The sequence below is a fragment of the Perognathus longimembris genome, chromosome 16 (genome assembly GCF_023159225.1).
Source record: "Perognathus longimembris pacificus isolate PPM17 chromosome 16, ASM2315922v1, whole genome shotgun sequence".
Classification (NCBI taxonomy): domain Eukaryota; kingdom Metazoa; phylum Chordata; class Mammalia; order Rodentia; family Heteromyidae; genus Perognathus; species Perognathus longimembris.
This window is the reverse complement of record NC_063176.1, coordinates 14,166,905-14,193,331: the sequence shown is the minus strand read 5'-3', so window position 1 is coordinate 14,193,331 and position 26,427 is coordinate 14,166,905. Positions and strand designations below refer to the sequence as shown.

The 26,427-nt window shown below is 38.0% G+C and overlaps 1 protein-coding gene and 1 long non-coding RNA gene across 6 annotated transcripts in view; both read right to left on the bottom strand.

The window, feature by feature from the left end:
- Pdgfc (platelet derived growth factor C) overlaps nucleotides 1-26,427 on the bottom strand; it is a 183,483-nt gene that overhangs the window by 55,170 nt on the left and 101,886 nt on the right. The gene's annotated exons all lie outside the window — the stretch shown is intronic.
- Nucleotides 19,732-20,436, bottom strand: LOC125364932. Its single transcript, XR_007213595.1, has 3 exons — nucleotides 20,230-20,436; nucleotides 20,110-20,194; nucleotides 19,732-20,079 (listed from the first exon to the last, which is right to left on the bottom strand). It is a non-coding gene; the product is annotated as an uncharacterized LOC125364932 (long non-coding RNA).

Below are 26,427 nucleotides of genomic sequence, written 5' to 3'. Positions count from 1 at the left end.
GATTAGGATCATTTTACTGATGGTTTGACGTCTGGGCTGTCAGTGAGTATTGACTAACCAGAGTGAAAAGGGAGGGACACAGAAATGCATTCTAGCAAGAAGTACAATACACAAGAGGTAATTCTAGAAAGAAGGGGCCAGGCATGGTCAATCATGAATAGAGGATGAGAAACAAAGTAAATCAACCAAAGCAAAATCAAGTAGGAAAAGGAGGCAGAGGTGGACAGCCTGCGTATTGCAGACTAAGCTGCTAGAATCGTATTATTTTTTGGCCAGCACTGTAAACAGAGGTGAGCACAGTATTGAATTTTAAGTCAATACCTTAAAAAAAACAAAACACCTGAATGTCACACACAAAAATATCTGTGTATCTGAGTTTGTATTTGAAGATCTGGCAATACTGAATAATTCTGAGTCTTACCACCTTTACCATCTCTATGTGCTCATCTCCAGTACTGATGTGAGCACTGGTACAGGGAAGGGTCTTGCTTAATTTACTCTTTTCTCTGCAGCACTTGCATGTCCAGCTGACAGCAAGCAGCTGAACTTGAGCAGTGATAAAAAGAGCACTTGTCTTCACAGCTACTGAAGTCAGGGTGAAGGAAAAAAGACTCCATGAGCCATGTCCTTTTTGGTTTGAGAATTCCCTACTTTACTTTCTAGCCTTCTCTTTAACTCCTAGATCTCTTCACTTATTTATTTATATTACTTGACCTACAAATATTAGAGCAGAATACCTCTTTAGCATATGAAGCAAGCCCTTGGAGGTTTCAATGAAGGCAGTAACAAAAATCATCAAATATTTAAGGAATCCTAGGAGATATTTCATGTGTGAGTCCAAGGGCAACATGCTTTAACAAAGGCACTCAGACAAGGAGCAATCAGTAAAAGGGAAGCCGTCCAGATGTAAAAGAAGGAAAGGTAAGGGGTTGGCTTCCTACCACAATACACATGACTCATAGAAACAAATGCCACAGGAAGATTACAACAGAGAAAACCAAGCACCCCCACCAGATACGGCCATTATAAAGTTGTTCGCAATTAACAGTTTGGGAAGGAAGAGTACTTGTGTCAAAATGTTTCTTGAGATCATTATCAAAATCACTATCACAATTAAATACAGAAATCATCCCAAGAAAAAAAAATTCCACATTCAGCAAATCTAAAATGAGTAGCTTATATCATTACTTGACTGTACATAATATTCTGCTCATAGATGTTTATCTGATTTGTGACTTATTTAAATAAAAAATGTTTTTGCCAGGTGTCAGTCTCTCATACCTGTATTCCTGGCTACTCAGAATTGTGAGATCTAAAGATTGTGGTTCGAAGTCAACCCGGCCAGGAAAAGTCCATGCGATTCTTATCTCCAATTAACCACCAAAAACTCAGTTGTAGCTCAAGTGGTAGAGTGCTAACCTTGAGCAAAAATGCTCAGAGACAGTGCCCAGGCCCTGAGTTTGAGTCCCAGAACTGGAGCATACACACAAAAAAGAGTGTTTCAAATGGTTTTTAAATTCAGAAAGAAATATCTCAAGAATAACTCTTAAAAGGTTACTAATTGATCCAGGCACTGGCGGTTCCTGCCTATAATCCTAGCTACTCAGGAGGGAGAGATCTGAGGATCAGGATTTGAAGCCCGCCTAGGAAAGAAAGTCCATGAGATTCTCATTTCCAGTTAATCACCGAAAAAGCCAGAAGTAGAGCTGTTATTTAAGCAGTAGAGAGCTAGCTTGGAGCAAAAGGAATTTAAGGACAGTGCGCAGGTCTTGATTTCAAACAAACAAAACAAATGAACAATTTGGGTTGGGAACTGTAGACACACCTATACATAATAGCTTGCTTAGAAAAATGTGAGACCCTGGTTCAATGTCCAGCATTGTAAAATCACCACCACCAACAACAAACTTAACCGTAGCCTTAACTGACATACAGTGAGCCAAAAATCACTGTTCATTCCTATTTATTTCATGAAGACCTTTACCAATGAATTTGATACCATGTTAAAAAAACTCTTTATATTATTTTCAAGATTTACAGCTAAATAACTCACAATTATTTCTTACATATTCATGGAAGCCTGAAGCATGCATTGATCATGGTGCTTTAATAATCTATATGGTTTTTTATTCCATGGCAACTAAATGAACCCACCACCTACAAAGAGTACCACCTCTTTGTTTAAAGAACAGTAAAACTTTAAAAGTGCTCTAATCATTCCTAATAAATTAATATTTAAAGTTAAAAAAGTTTTTAAAAAGTTTAAATCAAGAGCTATTACATAATAATGTAACTCAAAATTATCCATTTTATGTGATTTTTGTGGTTATATGTAAAAAGTGCTAAGATATCTATAGAATACAGGGCTATAAATGAAACAATTATTTTTTAAGACTTAAATATCCTCATGTTAAGAACTACAAAACTCCCCTGGGAAATTATTTAATTACAAAAAAATTCTTTTTAAAAAATTGCATTGAAGATCATGTAAAATAGATGAGGTCTGTATATGTCTATATTATCTAGCTAGCTAGCTAGGTATCTATATGTCATTTATATGGAGAAAATGAGTAAAACATTTATAAACTTAGCAAGAAGACAGAAAGATAGATAGCTCTGTACTTGTTCTTGCTTCAATCTCCAGTATCATAAAAACAGGATTTGTATTTCAATAAGTAAAATTAGATAAAAATAGATCAAATGAAGTCCTATCTTGTTTGCGCCCCATGCCTACCTATTGGTATTTTGTTCTAAAAATTGCCAAAAAAAATACCAAGAGTATCTGATTCAATATTTCCTTCTATCTCATTGATATGTAGAATGAGGTAGGAAAAAGAACTATGGATTAAATCCAGCCATCTGTTCTAATACTTTGAATAAAAATGCCATATACAGAATAAGTTTCATAGGGGAAGTTGGTATTCATCGTAGAAGATGGTTGGTTGATATACTTTAATATAGCTCAAAATGTCAAGAAGAAAATAGAGAAAGCAATGACAAATAACTTAAATGTAGACCATAACCAATAAAGGGAAAATGATTCAAAGAAGCAACATGGACACATAAATCACATTCTCCATTAAATTCAGAAATCAATCTATATATACCCAGGTGACTGTCCTGGAGACAGGGTAATGGTTATATGTAACACAGTCTCAGGTATTACTTTTCAAGGTTCACAATTGCCCACATCAGTATTTAAAGGATTTACTAAGCCTTTTTTATGAGCCAATCAAACATCTCTTTCTCACGGTAACATGATACAGCACACACAGGGCTAAGTGGTTTATAATGATCACTCCTTTTCTCTAACCTACCCCTGGGGAACCATGGAGGATTTATGTTCTTTTATGTTTAACAAACAAGTCTGGTGTTGTAGACAAAATTTTTCATTCTCATGTGGGAACTTAAAAACTGAGGATGTGAGGGCTGTTCTCTTACTTCTTGGAATTGTAAGGAGTATACCAAAGATATAAATTCACTGGTAAACATAATTGTCAGACACCCAGCTTCCTTCAACAAAAATAAACCAACCCTTCAAAGCAGGCTGTTTCTAGTCGATACTAAGTAAAAGCCTGCTGATTAAACCTGGGCCATGAATTACCAAGTCTGACAGTGGTGTGAACTTCTGCCAACAAGTGAATGTAGATTACAGAGGCCCGCTTTGCAAGTGTCAACTGAGCTCCTTGAGAAAGGTAATACAATTAGTAAGATGACAATTAGTCTTCTTCAGACAATTATTCTACTTCCGGTAAGCAAAGTGCAACTCATTAACAGAAATAGAAGATTTATACTCCTATTTGGAAACCAAAATGTTTATCTGTGTTTTAATTTAAACTGAAAATCATTTTAATATAATAAAAATTTGTTTTATCTAATTAGTAAGTAAAAATATAAGCCATGTATAACTTTCAAACTTGTTGTATAAAAGAAAACAAGAACAAAGAGAGATAAGTAATAAAAACAAATATGTAAGATATAACCAAATATAAAGTTCTGAGTTAAAAACCAAAGTCTTGTGTATATGTCTATATCATCTATCTATCTATCTATCTATCTATCTATCTATCTATCTATCTATCTACATGTCATTTATATGGAGAAAATGAGTAAAAAATTTATAAACTTAGCAAGAAGACAGAAAGATAAATAAAATCTACTTACTAAGAGTTTATTTCATAGAACTATACATAAAAAATTGTAAAAATTGAAAATAGCATCCATCCTGCTGCCTATTAAAAAAGGTAGCCCAAGTTTAATATCAAAGTTCTTTGAAATATATTTACAATAAAATAGAAATACCTCCCATTAAAAATTTCACTCATAAAAGGGGAAATGCACACAGATCCTGCCGACATGGTATGTATGAAAGGCCTCTCCAAGACAAAGAGACTTGAGGATGAGGTCCCTATTTTTATTTATCCAGTCCTGGGGCTTGAACTCAGGGCCTGAGCACTGTCCCTAGCTTCCTTTTGCTCAAGGCTAGCACTCTACCATATGAGTCACAGCTCCATTTCCAGCTTTTTTATGTTTACATGTGCTAAGTAATCTAACCCAGGGCTTCATGCATGCTAGGCAAGCACTCTACCACTAAACCACATTCCCAGCCCAGCGTTCACTGCTTTTACTGTGGTCAATAAAACCACCTTAGTTAAGTCATTGGCCTATAACTCTAACTTCACCTCATGCCTCTCTAGGCACAATGGGAAAAATCAGAGTTACTGGGAAATGTATTCGGTACAGTGAAAGCAGTCTTATTTGGGGGTACATGGGAATACCTGTGCTCTTACCATTTCTAGAGCCCATGTTTGGAGGCATTGTAGGGGACTTTTGCTTGAGGGTTTCTAGTCAAATGGAGCAGAACTTGTGCTTTAGTTCAACTGCTATCCCTTTCTCCCTGGCTATTTAAAAACCAAAGCCCACTTTAATAAAGGATAGAAAAAACAGGACCTCAACCCAGGTGGGTCATGCAAACCTGGGACCTCCAGGTTTACATGGATGGCTTTCTGTTTAAGGAGGAGCTTCTGATAAACTGAAGACTGGGAATCAAAAGGACACTGAAATATGAAAATGAATCAATTACATCTACAATTAAGTCCCAGCAGCAAGATGGCAGGAGAAAACCAAATGGCTTCTGATATGATTCTTGACTGGGGTCAAAGGCTGTTCCTTTGTCCTCAAAAATACAGCCCTGATGAGACCATCAACTGAAAATTCAGAGGCAATGACTCTGGCACTAGCTGGCTAGAAAATGGAAGTGAGTAAGGAAGTGTTGACTAAAATTCTTAATGCCCCTCATTGTTGTTCCTTGGAAAATGGTTTTAATTGGGTGTTGTGGGACTAATTCATGGGCAAACTAATTCAGAGATTCAGAGGCTGCCTTATGCAAATGTCCCTATCATACTGTTAAAGACAGCTGACATAGAGGGTAGAATAATGTTAAAACAGTTTCAAGAAAAGAATAGAAAATAAAAAGTCAGGAGTGGGGAATTGTGAGAAAATCCTTCTTTCCTAGCAAAGTGCTTTGTGTTCCTACTTTGGGTGGCTTAGCTCTTGGTTATTCTGCTAAAATAGTATCAGCAAGTCAAGAAAGGAAAAGAGAAGAAATGCTTTTGGATAAGGAAGGATTTTTTTTTTTTTTTTGGCCAGTCGTGGGCCTTGGACTCAGGGCCTGAGCACTGTCCCTGGCTTCTTCCCGCTCAAGGCTAGCACTCTGCCACTTAAGCCACAGTGCCGCTTCTGGCCGTTTTCTGTATATGTGGTGCTGGGGAATCGAACCTAGGGCCTCGTGTATCCGAGGCAGGCACTCTTGCCACTAGGCTATATCCCCAGCCCCAGGAAGGATTTTTTTGACATAACTTTAATTGCTGGAAATGAATGATTGTGTACTCTTAATCTTATCTCAAAGTCTTTCAGGGGTTACTTTGAGAAATACATTCTCTTCTCCTCAAGCTCACCTATCCAGAGAAGATTCTGAAGCTCTGGCAGACCTCAGCCACTTCAAGGAGAGGTGCAGGGCTTGCTGCATTAAGGATAATAGAGAGCTGGATGCTGCTGGCTCCTGCCTGTAACCCTAGCTACTCAGGAGGCTGAGATCTGAGGATCACAGCTCAAAGCTAGCCTGTCAGGAAAGTCCGTGAGCCACTTATCTCCAATTAACCACCAGAAAACTGGAAGTGGCACTGTGGCTCAAGTGGTAGAGCCCTTGCCTTGAGCTGAAGACCTCAGAGGACAGTGCCCAGGCCCCTAGTTCAAGCCCCACCATGGACAAAAAAAGAAAAAGAAAAGATAAAAGGGGAGCAGCTGCCTGCTTGGAAGAGTTTGCTTGCCAGAGTTTTTTCTGGTGGCACACCCTTCTGCAGAAATGAACTTTGCCTTGCCCAATTCCTTTTGAAAAACATAAAAGGGAGGTGCAAAAGTTCCAAGTAAAATATAACCAAATGTAATCAGTGGATTTACAGACTAATACTCTGGGGCTCCTTATGATTTTTATGCATAGATAAGAATAAATATAAAAATAAATGAAAAAATATTAAGAGAAAAACCTATATGGTCATACTAATAAATGTGAAAATAACTTGGTCTAATCAACTATTTTGTTAAACTAAAAAGCAGGAAAATGAACATTATGATGAAAAATAAACTGAAAGTATTCAATGAAAGAAAACCAAAGTCACTGTTATAAAGGTAGAACCTACAAAATTTGAGAGCTAAGCTACAGCTCAGTTAGTAACACAGCAAAGAAAAAAAAACTGGGATAGAAATGGAACATCAAAATGATCCCTGGCTTGATGACTTGATATATGATTTGATTCCATTTCTCTCTCTCTCTTTCTCTCTCTCTCTCTCTCTCTTTTATTTGAGAGCAGATGAAAGTAGGATAAGCACAGGCCAGAACAACACAGTTCTACTTCAGAGGCGGATGACACGGGTTGGAGTTCAAGCTGAGAGATGGAGCAGTTACATATTGTCAACATTAAGAGACAGATTTCACAAGAGGTGCTATGGGGTATGACACAAAATCAAAACTGACTCAAATTTTAGCCTTAAAAATGATCTGAAACTAACAAAAGAATTCAATAAAGTCATTGAATATGGGATTCATATACAAAACCATTAATATTTCTTCATAACACAAAGTAAAAAAACCCTAGAAATTGTGAAGGGGAAAAATGTAACAGTAGGAGCTACAATTTTCATACCTAGAAATCTAACCAATAATGTATGATTACCTACTGTAAGAGGGCACATACAATTGTGCTCAATGACAGAAGTCATGACCTCCTTTCATCACATTCTCAGCAGAGGGATAAAAGCTCTGCTTCAAATGCCAGTGTTCTCCTAGCAAACACAAAAGCCCTGAGTTTAGACCCCAGCGTCGTCACCACCAAAACCAACCAACCCATCAAAGAAAGAAAATACCCAGTAAGGCTTCTAAACTACTTGTTTATAAGAGTACTCCTCTAAATAGAGCAAACATTACAAGGTCCTCATGACATACCAGATATTTCATAATTACCAACCTACCTAGCTATTCTTATGTCCATTTTGGAGCAATAAATAAGTACTGAAGAGTCATATTCAGCAACTGGGCCTCAACTTGTATCCTAAAAAGAAAAAAAGTATTTGTCCTTTTTTCTATTCTAAAGAAAACTTTTTATATTAATTTTCACAGATCTCACCAAAAATCAATTTTGTCCATCTCAACATGTTTCCTGTTCAAAATGCTTTATGCTGGTGGTCAGCTATTTATTTCTTTTAAAATCTTTTCTTTTGGGGGGTGTCAGTCATGGGACTTGAACTCAGGGCCTGGGTGCTGTCTCTGAACTCTCTTGGCTCAAGATTAGCACTCTCCCACTTTGTGCCACAGTTCCACATCTGGTTTTCTGGTGGTTAATTGGAGAGAAGTCTCATAGATCTTCCTGCCCAGGCTGGCATTGAACCGTGATCCTTGGGTCTCTTCCTCCTGAGTACTGAGGATTACAGGCATGAACCACTGGAGGCTGACCTCCTGTCCAAGTTTTACTATTTTTCTGCTTAACTATTTCTCTCAGCTCTAGATTAACCCACGCCATTGCCATTTGAAAAGATAAAGGGTAGATTAAAAAAAAAAAGAATCTAATGCACAGTAAAGATACTCGATTAATGATTGTCATTTAATTGTTACTAATTCAATACAGAATTCCATACTACATGTTTGATGAACAGCTACAACACATCACTCACCAGGCCCACAACAGACAGGCCCACATGTAAATATGACTTCTTAATAAACTGTATTACAATATAGACTATATGGAAGAAAACAGGAAGTGCTCAGCATGCATTTAAATGCTTAAAATGTAAGGACACATTTAATACCCACACAAAGTACAACAGAAATAGGATTTCAACCACGCTCATATACTATCCTCTTTTGCTTTGGATGTTTATTTATCAAATAACTTTCTCCTTGACAGCAGAGTCAGGACATATTTTATAAAGCTATTGTTAGCTCCTGAATTTTATTTATATAATCACAATTTTTAAATACTTACTAACACCACTGAACCTTAATTTCACCTTGAAATACCAAGAATCAGTGATGCATTTCATTTCTTAACTTCATGATAATAAAAAATAAGTCAAATCATTTTGTAGTGTAACAACCTTTGCAATAATAACATCATTATGTTAATAAAACAAATAGAAATTAAAACCCAAGAATTCAGAAACTTTACCTGAAAAGCTATGGTAATTTTTCTATATTCAAGAAAAACAAATTTTATAAACGGACATTTGTAAGAATGTATGTGCTCTGATTTTGATTAGTAAGCACTTTTGTAACTTCATTTAGAGTTTAAAATACGCAAACTGCAATTATTAAAAGATAATTATGAAAATAGTTAGAAAAATAAGGTTCCTGAAGGTTTTCTCTCTATGTCTCCCATCATATATGAATCTCTGGCATGAGCATGATCCAATCCATTTGGTTGCTATGGGAATTGAAGAACTTTACACTAAGAAGGAAAATGCAAACAGAAGCTCCGTGCGTCCCCTCCGTGTTCTGGCACAATAGTTCCGGTTCTGATGACACACTGCAGCCTTCCCATTTCACACTTGGGACACTGGTCAACTGAGTAATGGTGGGCTACTTAGGGCTTTAGTCATTGTAAACCTCAGCCTGGGCGAGACAGCATATTTCACCCAATGGCAAAAAATGATCACATCTTTTGGTGCAGCAAGTCCAGTAATAATAGCCGTGTCAGAAGTCAAGAACGTACTTTACATCACCAAATAATAACTCAGGAGCTTAGTCTAAGAACATACAGTGGTACATTTCACAGGATATATTTAGGAAAATGCTTAAAGATAACCTTTGAAGGATGTCATGCTTAAAATTTTAATTGATTGACCACCTCCTCCCCACACCCATGACAGTGCCACATGGCTCACTACTCAATGCTTTGTGAAGGCAGAACAGGGATACATCCAGTAACTTTATACCCCAGATGTTTAGCAGGACATTTGGTCTATACATAGCCTAGACTAAATGACTACTGAGTGATGATTCACACATAAATCATATGTTGACATATTTATATATGTAGGCAAGCAAGCAGTCATGATTACCCTAATTATACATGTCCTTTCATATAGTTACTATTTATACTATTGAACAGTTTTCCTTCCTATTCTAATGTTAATTATTCATATTAAATATGAATTTGATGAATTTTCTCAAAAATGACTGCAGTGGCTTTATCAAATCAGCATGAGTTTTTACTCAGCACAATAAAAACACAAAAATAATGTTGTGGAAATCCATTGTAATGGAAATCCATTCATCATTTTTCCCATTGCTGCCATGGTGACCTCTTTGATTTGCTGTTCCTATATGACAACAACATAATACTGGCTATATCATCCCTGTGTACCTGTGGACTAGGTATTTCCCTGTTTCTCTTTCAAACTTGTTTCCAGCTAGAGACATTAACAGACTGCACTGGAACTCAGCTAACTGAGGATCTATTTGACAATCATCTAAAGCCCATTCTCCATAAAGGTTAACAGACAAGGAAAGTGACACTAATTATACGCTCATAATATAAAAAGCCCTTATGTCTATTATTAATCTTTTCTTTTCAGGAAATGTTTTTATTATTCTTGCCCATGAAGCAGATGGATCAAAGCCAAGTTTTTCTTCCTCTTCTCAATTTTTTCAAATAGCAAATTAAGTGACATGTGTAAACCTTCCCCTTCTCTCCACAGAGGCGGCCTATATTCTTCACATGGTTTTGCCTATTTGGAAAGGTTTCTGTCTATTTCCTCTCTTCACACGTAAAACATGTTATTCCAGGCTCTCAGTGCATGAATCCAGATTGTTCTACCGGCTTCTCAGAGTCTTCCATTGTCCTCCACAGTCTTTATCCTTCCTCCATCCCTCCCCTCCCCATGACCTCAGTGTACCTTCCTTTAAAACAAGCCTCATCTCACCCTTCCAGGCTTTCTCAGCAGGGTTTGGTAAAGGAGCCACACTTACTTCAAAGAAATTTAATGGCTATTCTCTTTCCTTCCAAATTAGGATCTTCCATAATCTTTTCATTGATAGGTTATACATTTACATTTTGATTAGGGTTGGGATTGTGAGACTTCAGTTCCTATGAATTTGTTATTGCAAAACTGATCAGTAGGAAGTGGGTGGTTCAAAGATGTTGAGTCATCTCAGCTAATGGCCGCTTCTAATGGTGAATTCATGATGGCAAGTAATGTCTGAGTAGTTTTGGCAGCCAGCCTCCTGATGACTTTGTACAGGGCTGTGCACTTCAGTGCAGACTCCTGCATCATGTTAGTCAGATTTCCAGCTCCACAGGAAAATATCAGAAAACAAAACTTACAAAAAGAACATATTTGTTTTGACTCATAGTTTTGGAACTTTTAGCTTACAATCAAGTAGGCTGAATTTTGGGACTGTGGTAAAAGTATAAAGTTGAGTTAAAACTTAGGCCTCATGATGCCCTGAAAACCTCTTTCCTAATAGTTCCATCACTTCCTAACAGTACTCATCTGAGCATCAACCTTCAATGTATGAGCCTTAGGCAGGCAGGCGTCCAACACACAAACTATAGCATACACCTTGCAAAGCTAGTCTACCTTTTACAAGGTATGGTCCTGTTTCTGTTTCTGTTTCACAAGTACAGGGATCTCTGGCAATGAGAAATGTTCCTGGATCAAAGGGTTGAAGGAATGCTTACATTCTGCTTCTCAGTACACACAGAAGGTTTTCACTTAGCCAGTATCTGTGAACGTGGATTCCAACAGTGTGACCTCTCACATTATCTAACTGCAGCACAAACGAGAGCAAACTGGACTTTGCACTGATTTAAAGATCTGAGGTCCATAAATTCTTCACAAGCAGTTTGAGGATGGAGTTACGGGCAGTTACTAGGACCACTTTTATTGTCTTAATTGTCCAATAGGAAGTCACTTGCAATTACAAATGCATTCTACTCCATATCAGGATATCTTCTTGTTTAGTTCTCTGATGAATAGGAAAGAGAGAAATGTTTCTTTTTTGTTAATTTTGGCCTAGCAAATAATGTTGCTGTGAAAAATAAGGAAAGTGATACATTTTAATTTGCTCTAACAACACACCTCAGGACAAAGGTGTACAAGACCTGGATACTAACTCTTCAAACTTGGAGAGTTTCTAAATCCTCTTTCAGCCTACATTCTTGTCAATCATAGATAATACTTCATCAGACCACTCCTATGTGAATCTGTAAGTTCCCCTAGAGAGGAAGAATAGTGGTTACCAGAGTCTGAGAAGGAAGCAGCAGAAAAAAGAAAGAAAAGAGCTTAGTTATTAGGTATCAAGGTATAGATAGAAATGTTCTATTAAATAGTAGGATGCCCATACTTACCAACAATACAAAATGTATTTCTTTTTTTTTTCTAGGAGCATACCCTATTTATCAGAATGTACTAATTGTAGAGAATAATGTGTTTCCTTATGACATGTTCATATAGGTAGCTTAATAATGTAATTGGATTATATTTATTTATCTTTTTTTCTATTTAATTTTTATATTTAAGTAGCTATACAAAGGACTTTCCATTCAAAAAGTAGCGTATCAGTATAATCAATCTTGATCAATGTCACTCCTTCCTAGGAGATGAGGTTTTAATTGTCCCTCCAACAGGCACTGATGAGTGCTTGAAGAGAGGGATATGCATTATGCAATGTATGTACGTATATAGGGAGGTAGTCCACTGAACTCTCTATATAGGCATTATTATTATATTCAGTTAGCAATAACAGTGATGGCCAGCTGCTAGTGGCTCATATCTGCAATTCTAGCTACTCTGCAGGCTGAGAGCTAAGGATTGCAGATAAAAGTCAGCTGGGGCTAGAAAGACCATGAAACACTGTATCTCCAATTGACCACCCAAAAGCCCAAAGTGGAGTTGTGACTCAAGTGGTAGAGTGTTAACCTTGAACCAGACAGCTCAGAGACAGAGCTTAGGTCCTGAATTAAGAAAGAAAAATAGTGATGTCTACCACCATGAAAGACTGTTGAAAGTTTAGTTTTACCCAGGATTTGGCAAATAAGAGATGCCTGACAACTCTTAGGACATTTCTATAGCAGCACCAGCTGGATTCAGTTCTTCACTCACACACAGAAACTTCCGGGTTTATGAGTCTGTGTGTGTGTGTGTGTGTGTGTGTGTGTGTGTGTGTGTGTGTGTGTGTGTGCGCGCGCGCGCGCGCACACCCATGCACGTGCTAGTACTGTGACTTGAAATCAGGCCTGGGCCCTGTTCCTGAACCTTTTGTTCTACACTTACACCACAACTCAACATCAGGCTTTTTAGTGGTTAATTGGAGATGAAAGTCTTTTTGCTCTTTCCTGTCTGGGCTGGCTTCAAACCATGATCCTCTGATCTCAGCCTGAGTAGCTAGGATTACATGTATAAGCCGCTGCCTCTGAGTTTTTTGTTTGTTTCAGTACAAGCGTTTGAACTCAGGGACATCTGTACTAGTTATTTTGGAGATGGAGTCTTCCTTCCTGCACACATAATTGGACTCAAATTCATATTATTTTTGCTTCCCACCATAGTTGGGGTGACAAGTGCACATCACCATACCCAGTCTCTTCCACTGAAATGGACTCTTGCAGATTTTTCTGCCTCCCACAAAGCGTGTGCCACTGTAGCCAGCTATTAGTTGAGAAAGGGTCCTTTAGCTGTGCTGGCTTTGAACTGTGATCTTACTCTCAGCCTCCCAGTAGCCAGAACTACAAACATAAGCCACTGGCTTCTGATGTCTCTGCTTTCTTTTATTTGCTTTTCTTTCTTTCCTTTCTTCTTCTAAGCTGCATGGACAATAAAGAGTAGATTCCTCATTACAGATTTGGAGACAGGCACACAAGTATCTCAAGGATGACAAGCTTGCTGTCAAGCCATTACAGTCATTATTTCCGAAGTTTTGAATCTAGATAAATTGTAGGTAAACTATAATTAGAGTTTTTTCCACTCAAAACATGTTATAATAACAGCATGTAGGCCACATTTTCATTGAGAGTAACCCCAAGGCCTCAGCACAAACAGTATCTACCACAATCCCATGACATAATTTTAGAAGCAAAATAAATTATGACTGGTTCCATTTACACAAATATTTTGATATCATGAACTGGTTTGCTTATTCAAACAGGCCAACTGAGATGGAGAATTACAGGTAGAAAGGTCAAGAAGTAGAAGATCCTTTCTGAAGTTGGGCAAGGGAGGGTGTCTATGTAAACAGAGTAGGAAATCAAGCCAGCCACTGTATGTAAAAACAATCTGTGTTCACAGCTTGTGATCTGAAAACGTTTCCAAGTACTTGCAACAGCTAATCTGGAATAACTTCTGAGGGGGAGTGTGCTGTGGGTGATAGCTAGGTTCTTTATGATTTCATAAAAAGACAGAATATGAATCCAAACACTTTCCTTGGATCTAGCTATACAGTTAGGAATCTGCATGGATATAAGAGTTTAAAATGGAAGAAACAACTGAACATATTAATAGATTTTGAAGAAATAAAATTCACAGTTCAAAAGACAAAACCTATAGGTTTTCGTTCATTTGTGGAAGACACAATCAATAAATGTACATATCCATGCCAATATATATTTATATCTAATATTAATACATATTTCATACATCACATGCATATATATATATATACAACTGTTCTCTCAGTATTTATGAACTGCTTATATGGTTTTATTCCTTAATGTGTTGTTGTGCTGTATTATGTATATTGACTTTGTTTACTAACTTGGTTAGACTCAATATTCCTTGTATCCCTAGGATTAACTTCCATGTGGTTATACATAATTCAGTTAGCAAGTATTTGGAGGGGAATTTCTGTATGTATGTCCAGCAGAATTGCTGAATTATCGTGTGTGTGTGTGTGTGTGTGTGTGTGTGTGTGTGTGTGTGTGTGTGTGTGTGAATTGGTCCTAGGTGCTGGTCCTGGGACTTGACCTAAGGACCTGGACATTGTCCCTAAGCTTTTGTACTCAAAGCTAGCACTTTACCACTTGAACTACACCATCTGGTTTCTTGGTGGTAAATTTGAGATATGAGCCTCATATACTTCCTGTCCAGGCTGGCTTTGAACCATGATTCTAGAGCTAAACCTCCTGAGTAGGCATAAGCCACTGACATCTGTCTAAGTGTGTTTTTGTTGGTTGTCTCCCTATCTGTTGGGAATAGTTTTGAAGAATTTATATTAGTTATTCTTTAAATGTCTGAAAGAATTCTGTAGCGAAGCCATCAGTCCTAGGCTTTTGTTTGTTGGGAGACTTATTACCAATTAAATTATGTAGCTTGTCATTGGTCTACCCATGGTCCAATGTGGAAAGATGATCATTTTCCAGAACTTTATCTCTTCTAAGTGTTCCTTTTTGTTTGGTGTACTATATATCATTTGTATTCATGCTGCATCAGCTGTAATGTCTCTTTTTACATCTCCAGTGTTATTTTCTGAGTGGTCACCTTTCCGTTGCTTATTATGACTAAAAGTTGGATGACTTATCTTAAAAGAAACAAAACTCTTAACTTTATTTTGCTTATTTTAAATTCCACTTCAATTATTTCTGCTCTGATCTGTGGTATTTATTTTCTTCTGCCTATATTGGGCTTGGTTTGCTCTTGCTTTTCTATTTCTATGGGTTATATCATTAGGCTATTTTAAAAAATCTTTTCATTTGATACAGGCTTTTATTACTGCTTTCTTTGTAAGCTTTGATATGGTATATTTCCATTTTCTTCCTTCTTAGAGCTTTTAAAAAATTCCCTTTGAGGGCTAGGAATACAGACTAGTGGTAAAGTGCTTGCCTTATATACATGGAGCCCTGGGTTCGATTCCTCAGCATCACATACATAGAAAAAAGCCAGAAGTGGTGCTGTGGCTCAAGTGGTAGAATGCTAGCCTGGAGCACAAAGAAGCCAGGGACAGTGCTCAGGCCCTGAGTTCAAGCCCCAGGAGTAGCAAAAAAAAAAAAAAAAACCAAACAAAACAAAAAATTCCCTTTGAAATTCTGGGTTGATTCATTGGATGACAAGAACATGTTCCTCAATTTCCCTGTATATGTACAACTTCTACACTTCTTCTGCATTTACATCCTTGTGATATATGATAGGATTTCCTTTAACTTGGTTTTGACTTGCATTGTGTAGACTATTCCATGTGTTGATGGGGAGAATGTGTGCTATGCGGGGAACCTTGTGGGAGTTGTGTGCTGGGGACATGGAGCTCAGTGACCTGTCCTCAGGTGTCTCTGGGGAGCCTCCATTGTTGGCAGAGGATCTCTAGCAGTGACAGGCCTGGCTCAGGGTCACGGAGCCCTTCCTCAGTATTCATAAGGGTGAACATCAATCAAACACAGTAAGGACTTCTAGCAGCAGCAGGGTCACAGCTGGACTGCAGATGATGAAAAACATATCCATGAGCCTTGTGTGGGCCCAGAAACAAGGTAAGGACCACTACACAGGTATGTGGTCCCTGTACAGGCAAGCAATGCTGATAGCAAGGGCTAACGGGCAGGTGCACGCCTAGTCCTCACAGTCCTGGATGAAGATGTTGGACGCAACAGAGGCATGAGGGGCTGGGAACTCAAGGGTGCCTGTGGCCAGCTGCCACTGCAGCTAGTGGGGGGCAGGCGGTAGGTTCCAGGGGTAAAAGCTCTTCCCGGGGCTTGCGTGTAGACCCCACTGTGCTGGACACATGTCACCACAGTGAAGGTTGCTGCATAGGCACAGCGCTTGGGTCACAGCTGCAGAGCTGGGCTAGTTGGATTTGGGAGGTCTTGTTGGGATACTTTTGGGGGCCTTCATGATGGGCATATGCACAGCCCTCTGTTCTCTAGGGCAGTGTGAATACCAACTGTAGCTCTGTTCTCAAGATGACAGCATGGAGCGAAGAGGAGACAGTGTGAGTCCCTTCTGTGAAGAAAGCATCCAGTACAGACTCTTGGAAGCTCCTCTGGTTGGCCTGTAGGCCAGTGACACCTATTGAACAGACATTACAAGTGTGGCATCTGGGCTACTGGTGTTTGCTGTGTCCCTCCAGGTTCTTTGTTTCCCTGCCCAATTAAACCCTGGCCGAAGACCCAGAGGCTGGGCTGGCTGTCAGTTTACTTTCTTCCTGTACATGCTGCCTCAGCTGGTGTACCTGTTTTACTCCTGCTTTTCTATCTGAATACCGTCTGGCTTTTTCCTCAGCCACTCAGTTCAAAGTAGTTATTGGTTTGTAATTTTGACTCTGTGGATGGTTTGCGAGCAAGTACAGCATCTTTGTCCACCATCTTGGAATGGCCTCTCATTTTTCTTTCCTCTCGCACCAGTTTCTAGTGAGTCTTACTAGTTGTTTCTGACTTCACAGAAGTGGTTTATTGGGACTCACAGTTAAGCTGTTTTAGCTGACCAGGAACTAGTATTCCTATCTTTGCTTCTACTGAAAATGGATGTGTAAATTGCAGCAACATTTCCAGTGAGACAGAGGAGGAGTCCTTATTCTACGCCATTCCTTCAAAGCCAATTAGATGTAGTAAAGTTCATCTTAACTCAGAATAGTTTTGTTAAATATGTTCATTTAGCCTTTTGTTAATTACAGAGCAAAACAATCATCTTTTTGTAAGAGTTACAGTTTTTATTAAGTCATTCCAGCATAAATAAACCTTAGAGAGGAAAACCAAACACTACTTTGTCACAAGTTCATCCATAATTAAGAAATAAATAATCAAGTTAGCATCTACTTATATAATAATAAGCAGAGGAGGAATTCTACTTAAAGACAGAGTTCTTTAAAGAGGAGGCTTTTCTGTTAAGACAGCTAGAAACTGAAATTTCCTCCCTAGGTGCAGGAAAGTGATCTCTGAGAAAAATGGAACAAGGACAGTGTGAAAAAGCAAGGCAAAGAAGATAGAAGGGCACTGAGAGGAAAAGAAAGAGAAGAAAAGAAATGATTTAGGAAGATGAGGGCTGGTAGGACACAAACAGGGTTATGAGCCAGACAGGATTTAGAGGAGTTACAGAAGACTTTTTCCCCCTCTACTTGGAATGTTGATTTTGAACATTTCAAACACCCCAAACCAAAACATCTCATTAGCTGGAAGCACAGTCCCTTGATCTCAGACTTGGTCACATCCCTACCCTACATTTTAAGACCTCTTGGGAATTACTTTCTTTTTAAGCACAAAAAAAGTAAATTCTACAGAGGTTCAAGGAAAACAAAGCTATAAATTATGCCACTGAGCTAACTCTGCTCAAGACTTGCTGGAAAAAATACTGCAAAATCTACACTCCAAAAGAAATTTTATTCTGGGACCAGAGCACAGGTAGAAAACAAGAACAGTATATCTGAAAGCTGCATGTCAACTTCTTTGTGATCTAAACACCAATCTGGACAGTGTTACTTCTGAACTACCATCGACTCTTCCTCCCTTGGATGGAACAGTCAGGTTTACTACCCGCAACTATGATACTACGAAGGCCAGTCATCACTTTGGTTCTTAGATGGGCCAATAACCTGGACCTTCCCAATGGCTGCAACAAAGCCTTCAAGTTCTAGCTCTAGACAGCTGGCTGAGCAATGAGTCTTTATATAAACTATTTCAATCAAATTTTCCTAGAATGTGTGTAGGTGAAGTTATAGTCTCCATGACTCTTCCGTCATGTCAGAAAGACAGCAGATAGACAATGAAGTCAAACAGACAGAGGCAGAAGAAGACCAAACCACTTGATGGCTTAATTTCAGAGCCCATATACAACTTTCAATCACACTACACAACCTTTTCCTTTTCCAACTGACTAAAACCACTAGCTAACTGTTTGTGGTCCCTTGAAAAGAAGTCTTAAAACAGCACTTCCTTTCATGAATTTCACTACCTTTCAACTTATGCCACTACCTATTAGGGAAAAACTATTTTGGTATGACACAATTCTAGCAGAATTATAATATTTCAAGACAAAATACAATGCTGGTCTATGGTTTTCTCTGATTTCTTGTAAAATTTCCTTGCCTAGTTCTAGAACAGAGAAAGGCCAAGGGTATCTATAAATTACATGGCACACAAAGTTACTCCATGAGTTGTATTTAATATAAATGTTTCCCATGTCTGAAATGCTACGGCTGGCCATTTTCTTCCTCATGGTGTCCTAAGGCAAAGGAGTATTTAGATTTAAAATAGGAAACACTGGATTTCTGTAGTTTGATTTTTGTACACAAGTACATGGATATCCTCACCCCACTTACAAGATACAATAAAGAAGGGAGTAACTGACAAGATAAAGTAAGCTTTCCCTTCTGGAAGCAACCCATAAAAATAAACAAAATAAAACACTAATGTGAGTAAGGTGAAAGGCTGAAGGATTATCAACCTGTAAAATTCGGTGGTTGGGAAATAAAGAAGTTCCTTCAAATGTTCCAAACTGCCTGCCATCTCCTCTGATATGTTATTTATACTTCTGCCAAAATTGTCTTCTTAAAATATGCAACAATATATAACCTTGTTCTATAACAAAACCCTTAGCTTGCAATTTAGAATTCTAGATTCTTCACAATCTGACTACAAGTTCATCCTGACTTATCACTTGCCAGAGCTCCACGACATCTATCTCATGCTACTAAAAAACGCATTATTCTCAAACAATTGCTCTTATTTCCACCCCAATCTAATTCTGCCTGGAGTTCTCATGCCTCTATAATCTACCAGTTCTTTTACTGAACACAGATTAGTTGTAAATCTGTTTCTAACGTTTTACTCAATATACACTGTACTTTCATACTTTCCTGAACTCGTCTTTTTATATGTGAAGACACAGATCACTTCTTATCTATGCCATATCACTGTATAAACACTACAGTTAACCCTCTCCTCTTTATTTAAATAGCAATGATTTGTTTAAGTGACTTCTATGATCAAAATTCCTATGTTAACTACTAAGGACGTTATTAAGAGGTAGCATCTTGGGGCTGGGGATATAGCCTAGTGGCAAGAGTGCCTGCCTCGGATACACGAGGCCCTAGGTTCGATTCCCCAGCACCACATATACAGAAAACGGCCAGAAGCGGCGCTGTGGCTCAAGTGGCAGAGTGCTAGCCTTGAGCGGGAAGAAGCCAGGGACGGTGCTCAGGCCCTGAGTCCAAGGCCCAGGACTGGCCAAAAAAAAAAAAAAAGAGGTAGCATCTTGGGAGGTGATGAAGACAGCAGTGACATTTATGTTTCATAAGGAAATAAATCCCTCCTTCCTTCTAATGTGTGAAGACATGGCAGGAAGACAACACCTATGAGCAAGGAAGTGCCTCTCAGGTGCAGACTCTGCTTCCTCCTCAATACTCGACTTTTTCACCTCCAAAACTGTGGGAAATACAAAACTGTAAAAAAAATTAATGAAATTTTGTTACAGAACAAATAACAAAGAAGTGCAAGAAGTTAAAGAACTGATGCAATGGCCAGCAAGTATATACTGCAGCAAGCAAGCCTTGGAGAGTGGTGATGATGAAGCCAACCTGCTCTCCTTATAGACACAGGCCAGCCAGTGAGTCACCTGCTCTCCCCACACCACTATGCCAGTCACCTGCTCTCCCCACACCACCAAGCAAACAGGAGGTTGTGCTCCTGCAGCAGAGGGCCATAGCAAAGCTCAAATAGGTACTGCTTTGCTGCTTCACTCTCTTTTACTTGTCTTTTACAAGACAAAGTCTGAGTTCAAAAGCCACCTACTGATTCTTGAGCCCATGTTTGCAAATCCCGGGGTGGGGGGGCGGATTAAGAAGGGCTCATGGGATACCTTAGCATCTCTAAAATTTGAGATTATTTATGCCAAGTATGGACTAACAGTAGTCCTTTTATTTCCTGTCTTTTTAAGGAGCTCAGGAACTTGCTGGGAAATCAAATCTGGCAAAACACTAGTTGTCTACATTCATTATCAGCTAAACAAAGTGTCACCTTATTTCAGTCCAACAGTTATCCAAGTAAGGGATTTTTTTTTACTGTAGTCACAAAATAATATTTTCATAAATTATTATCACAAAAAAACTTGCAATGGTATTTCTAGGCTGGTGCAGAAAAATCTATAATGTTATTGATAGTTCTATCAGAGTTTAACATAGAAAATGAACATCTGAGATTTGAGGACTGCAGGGCAAGATTATCCTACCCAATTCCTTGTCCATAAAATTAGTAACAGTTAGAAAATGGACAAGAAAGCACTCTAAAAATCATAGAAATACTTCTATTCTGTGTTTATCATATGCTGAGATGGAAGATATCTTATCACTATTACATATATTTACTTGTCTATCCCTTTACTTAGACTATGACCTGTTTAAGGAAAAACTAACCTCTACCACATCATTGCTACCATCCCGGGACCCAAGTCAGTGCTCTGCCAATGTTTGCCGAATACGGAAGTGAATAAATGAGGAAATGACAAGGACACATTATTCCATGATAAGCAGGAGAAAGGAAAGAAAATGTCTGAAGAGACTCTTTTTAATTTTAAAGAAAAACCAATATATTTTGATCATCTTACATAGTCAAAATATCTATTAAATTCAGCAGACTCAGCATTCCTATAACCTACCAACTAATTTTCCCTTTTCCCTACATGGAATAGCTATACAATATTCCTTCCAAAACCAGCCCTCGTGTTATAGCAAAGAAGAGGCACTATTTTCAACAATACAGCTTGATTAGATCATCCATTTCCAAACGCTGTCATACTGTCTTTCCAAATGCACTCTTGCCATCTCCAATTAACCAGCAAAAGGTTGGAAATATAAGTATGGCACAAGTGGTAGAGCACCAATTGTAAGAAAAGAGGCCAAGCCACAGGCTAAGCTCTGAGTTCAAGCCCTAGAATGGCTACATGCATGCTCCCACATGCTTATACAAATCAGGAGACACAGTCAGTAAACAGTACATGAGAGACAATGGGATTGAACACCAAAGTGCACTGATGATTGTGACATAGTTTTGCATAGTTATACTTTACTTCTATCTAAAGAGAGAGAGAGAGAGAAAAGTAATACCAAGCAGAAACCAGCAGTTCACAATATGGATGACACAAAGGTTTGTAGCAGTCACCCTCTTACTTCTCCTATTCCAATACTCCCTGGTCCCCTACCTCATTGCTTGCAACTTGTGGTCAGGCTGTCAAAGTAATTAAATCTAATCGGTATTTAACTTGCTTTTCCTTTTGTGATAATACAATCATGTCTTCAATAGCATAGTCAGACAACTTTTCCTATCTTTTCCTTTCTAAAGATGGGGAGATAAACATTTCACCTGAGTCCTTTTTTAAAGATAAAGCTAACAGTGATTTTTCCAAAACAGACATACACTTGAACTTCACAGTAGTAGATACTGTTAGAAAACAATGTAATTTTCTGGACAACCATTTACATTCCAACTATATGACAAAGTTAAGTGGAAAATACACCTGTCTTTGTGTCTTACCTGTAAAATAAAATAATAAAAAGTAAATGAGTTGAACATATTACGCAGTCAGAAGATTAACACTAAGCTTGTTTGCATTTCTATACATTGGCAATATACAATTACAGAATGTAGTTTCAAAACAATATGCTTAGTAATAATAAATACCCTAAAATTAAATCCAAATAATAGGCCAACAATGTCTTCAAAAAGACATTGTCTTTAAACTGGGCATGGTAGCTCTAGCCTGTAATCTTAGGAAGGCTAAGAATAATCACAGTTCCAGGCCAGTGCAGACAATAAACCTTGTAAGACTCATCCCAAGAGAAATGAGCTATACAACTGGGTGGGGGAGGGGGGTGGAAGGGGAAAATGAGGATGGGGGTGACACTGTTCCTTACCTGACTTATGTAACTGTAACCTCTCTGTTCATCACCTTTACATTGTAGCATGTGCCCAGCATACCCTAGCATCTGCAGAAAGTGTAAAATAAGAGGATAAAACCCAAGTTCAGGCTTGGGCAAAAAAATTACATCTTAACTCAAAACACCCAGTGTAAAGAAGGCTTCATGTCATTTTTTTTTGTTTCACATTAAATTTTCTTTGTAAAGGTGATGTCCAGAGAGGCTACAGTTAATAAGTCAGATAAAGACTGCATTTCTTTTTTTAAACAATGTCACCCCTTCCCTTGTTCTATAGACCCTTTTTTCCCTCCTGTCCCCACCCACAAGTTGTATAGTTCACTGTCAATATAGTGTCTAGTGAGTATCACTGCTGCATTTGTTTAACACTTTGTCCCACCATTTCTGTGCCTCCGGGTACCCTCCCAAAGATAGACAGATGAGCAAACAGGACAAGAGGAAAGGAAAACAAAAACAAAAACAAAGAAAAAAAACCTCTTATTTCAATTTTCTGGATTCATTTCCATAAATATTATTTTATATGATTACATGCACATAATTATTGTGTCTTTGTGATAGTCCCCTGAGAACATCCTTCTTTGTTCTCACTCTGTGAGAGGCATTTTTCAGTGGTAGAGCACCTAAATAGCAACACACAGCTGAGTTCAAACCTTGGTTTCTAAAAAGAAAGACAGAAACCAATTCCTAATATTGCATAGATATGAAAGAGAATCTCAATGAAAAGATATAAATATAGGGATCTTAAGGATAAGAAAACATCTTGTAATGATTTATTATAATGATCTCACTTATCTTCAAAGCTATTTGATTTGAAAAAGGGAACACTTTTCCAGAAACTTTATAGCCTAATTCTAAAGTCTAGATTCAACAGACAAATAGCTCCAATGTTCCCAAAGGAGAAGGAAATGAGGTGAGACGTCTATAACAGTAACTTCTGGAAAACGGAAAAAGTAACTAAGACAGTGCCATTCTAGTAAGAGTCACAACTGACTAAAAGAACAGTAACCCATCAAACATGAATAGAAATGCAATCTGCAAGTTAACTGCCTTGAAAAGAAGTCTCCCTTCAACAGGAATAGGACACCACTACTGAATACCCACTGGAAAACCTCAGAAACAGAGAGAAGAACAAACTTCAGTAGAGCAAGGGCTTTAATAACAAAGGCAAAATTCAAATAGTCAAAGACTAGATGTAAGACATTAGTAAGCAAGTCACAGGAAAAAATGCGGTTAGTAATAAACAAGAAAATATCCCAACCTCACTAATAGTTATAAAACCAAACTCAAACAAACAATATATAACTTCATAGGTAATTATCAATACTGGAAAAGAAAAGCAAATTGACAGCAATACACACTGTTGGCAGAAAGGTAAGCTGATCACTGAAAGAATTAAGTTTGCCGGTAATGTTGAAAATATAACTATCTTGTCCTAGTGACTGAGTGCTCTGAGACATAAAATCAAAGCTGTAGTGGTTCAAAAGAACTGGAGAAAAGCTAAATATTCATTGAGAAAGTCAGACAAAACCTGATGAGGATGGGTGTCTTACAGCAAGTTGGAGCTCATTCTTAGCACACACAGCTCGACACTGTACAATGGAGGATCGGAAATGAAAGAAAACAAAGGATCTAAGCTACCAAAGCATCAACTTGGATTGATTGATTGATTGCCTCTTCTGGAATGTGAATTCCGTCTCCCACTTGCTAGGCAGGCATGATCCCACGGAGCCAGCCTTAGCAGCCGTGCTTTCCACTGGTCACTTTTGAGATAGTTCACGTTTGTTGTACACAGCTGGACTATACTCCATTCAGTCTTGAGTTTCTCATTATTGGGAACCTTGTCTTCATTGCCATTGAGTCTCAAGAACTTTTCTTCCTATGTTGGCCCAGAACCACATCCTCCAAGTCTTAGCTTTCCCTGTAGCTTAGGATGGCAGTCATGTGGTTTGAGAAGAAATCTCTCAAACTTTAGTGCCCAGGATAGCCTTACGTCACCATCTCATTCTCATTCTCCCAGGTGGCTCAAACCTCACAACCCACAACAGACACTTTTGAACACCTAACACTATTGGATTTTGCTTATGTGAAATGAACATCAAGTCTCAGAAGAAAAAGAATGTTAAAACACTGATACATAATTCAAAACAGGAAAAACCATATTAATATCAATAAGATAGTAACAGAGAAATGAGTGATGAAAAATTACAGATGTAGTTAGGAGGACATCGTCAAAAAATTGGGATAAATAATCTTTTCAGAAATAAGGTCTAACCAGGGATGCACTGGACACAGGTTGAACACAGCTGGAAAGGTTACTTTCCTAAGGTTGCGTTACATGCTACCGTTCATAATGACAGATTAATTTTAACAATAAATGAGATATACTCTGCACATACATACTTATGGATAAACGTATCCTCTCTCTTCTGGAGCATAGTGAATTAGGGATGCAGGTGACAATGAGCCTTCCTACTACTGCCTGCAGAAAACAGTCATGGTGAAAAGGCATAAGAAAGTGGTAAGATTCTAGCGACTACTGTTGTTGTAAGAAAGCTATTTTTCAACAAGGCATAGGTGTCTTAAGTCTGTAATCCTAGCTACTGAAGGAGGAGGAAACTCAGTGAAACTGAAGTCAGCATAGGTAGAAGTAAGTGAGATTCCATCCCCAGTTAACCAGTAGAAAGCTTTACTGCAGGTATGGCTTAAGTGATACACACCAGTCATGAGTAAATAAGCCAAATTTCACAAGGCCCTTAGTTCAGACTCTGGTACTGGCAGATAGATGACAGATAAAGGGGTGGGGGGAAGGACTGAATCCTTCTCCGACTCAGAAAACTATCAACATTCATGAAACTGTGGTAGGCAGAATTGATCCTTTGTAAAATGGACAAATCTATTAGGCCTTTTGCATTTTCCTACAAGAATAGTGAATCTTGTTCATGAATAGAAGAGGTGCAGTACAGCATAGTGAAAATCTTTCTAAGTCAGTGCTAGGGAAAAAATGGGTGTTTTCATATTTCAGTATAAAATATAAATGCTATTCACTCTCTGGTCTCTTATTTATTTATCCTCAAATTGAAGAATTGAATATAGCATGTCTTCTAAAGAGAGTGAGAATAGCCCCTATTTCTGTAGGCCTGAAATAATAAATGCTCTGAAAAAGACAACCTGAAATGGGTTCATCCCCAAAAGAAATGTGACACCACATATGTCGACGCAAAAGAGAAAACCTGATGACAGCAAGTACAAAGTTTATTTAATCTGTACTGAAATATTTATCTATAACAAAGACAAAATGAAAATTCTCTTTCAACTTGTATATCAGATATAAAGTAAAAGATCTTGCAAAGAAGTTTAAGTAAAATATTTTCATGATACATAAATGTTCCTGGAATGAAAAAATCTTCAATGAGACCACACAACCTTGACAACCGTATTTCCTGGGGATTTGAGGATACTGTTTGTATGACATACAGTAGGTGGTCTTTTGCCATGGTGAAATATTCCAGTGGACTTTGAATTCCCACCTAGAGAGGGAGATTTGACTCTAGTCCCAGCACTGGATTTCTTGTTTGAATTGAAATACTCAAACATTTTGGTCCTCTTTGTAGATATGTTTTCATACATCAAGCTAGGGAATACACATAGATAGAGATACACAGCTTTCAAAAAATACCTTATTAATCATCTTATTGATTTGGCTGGCATAAAGCTCAAGTATACAATTTTTAGTACTAAGGGTAATTTATGTTTACAGGTCCAACTATAGTCCTTTATTTAGCCTTTTGATGTTCCATTTGTTGTTTTAAATAGTTATAGTCTATCTGCACTTTATATCAAATTTTTTTCTCAGAACATTTCAGAAGACAGAAAGGAATGACCATATATGGCTATGTATTTGATTATGATTTAAGAAAAATAAAATATGTAGTAAAAATGGAAAGTATGTGGCATGGATGTTGTTTTGGCATTAGTGGAGTTTTAACTCAATAACCTCGTTATTGAGTTGGGGATTTACCTACCATTTGAGCAAT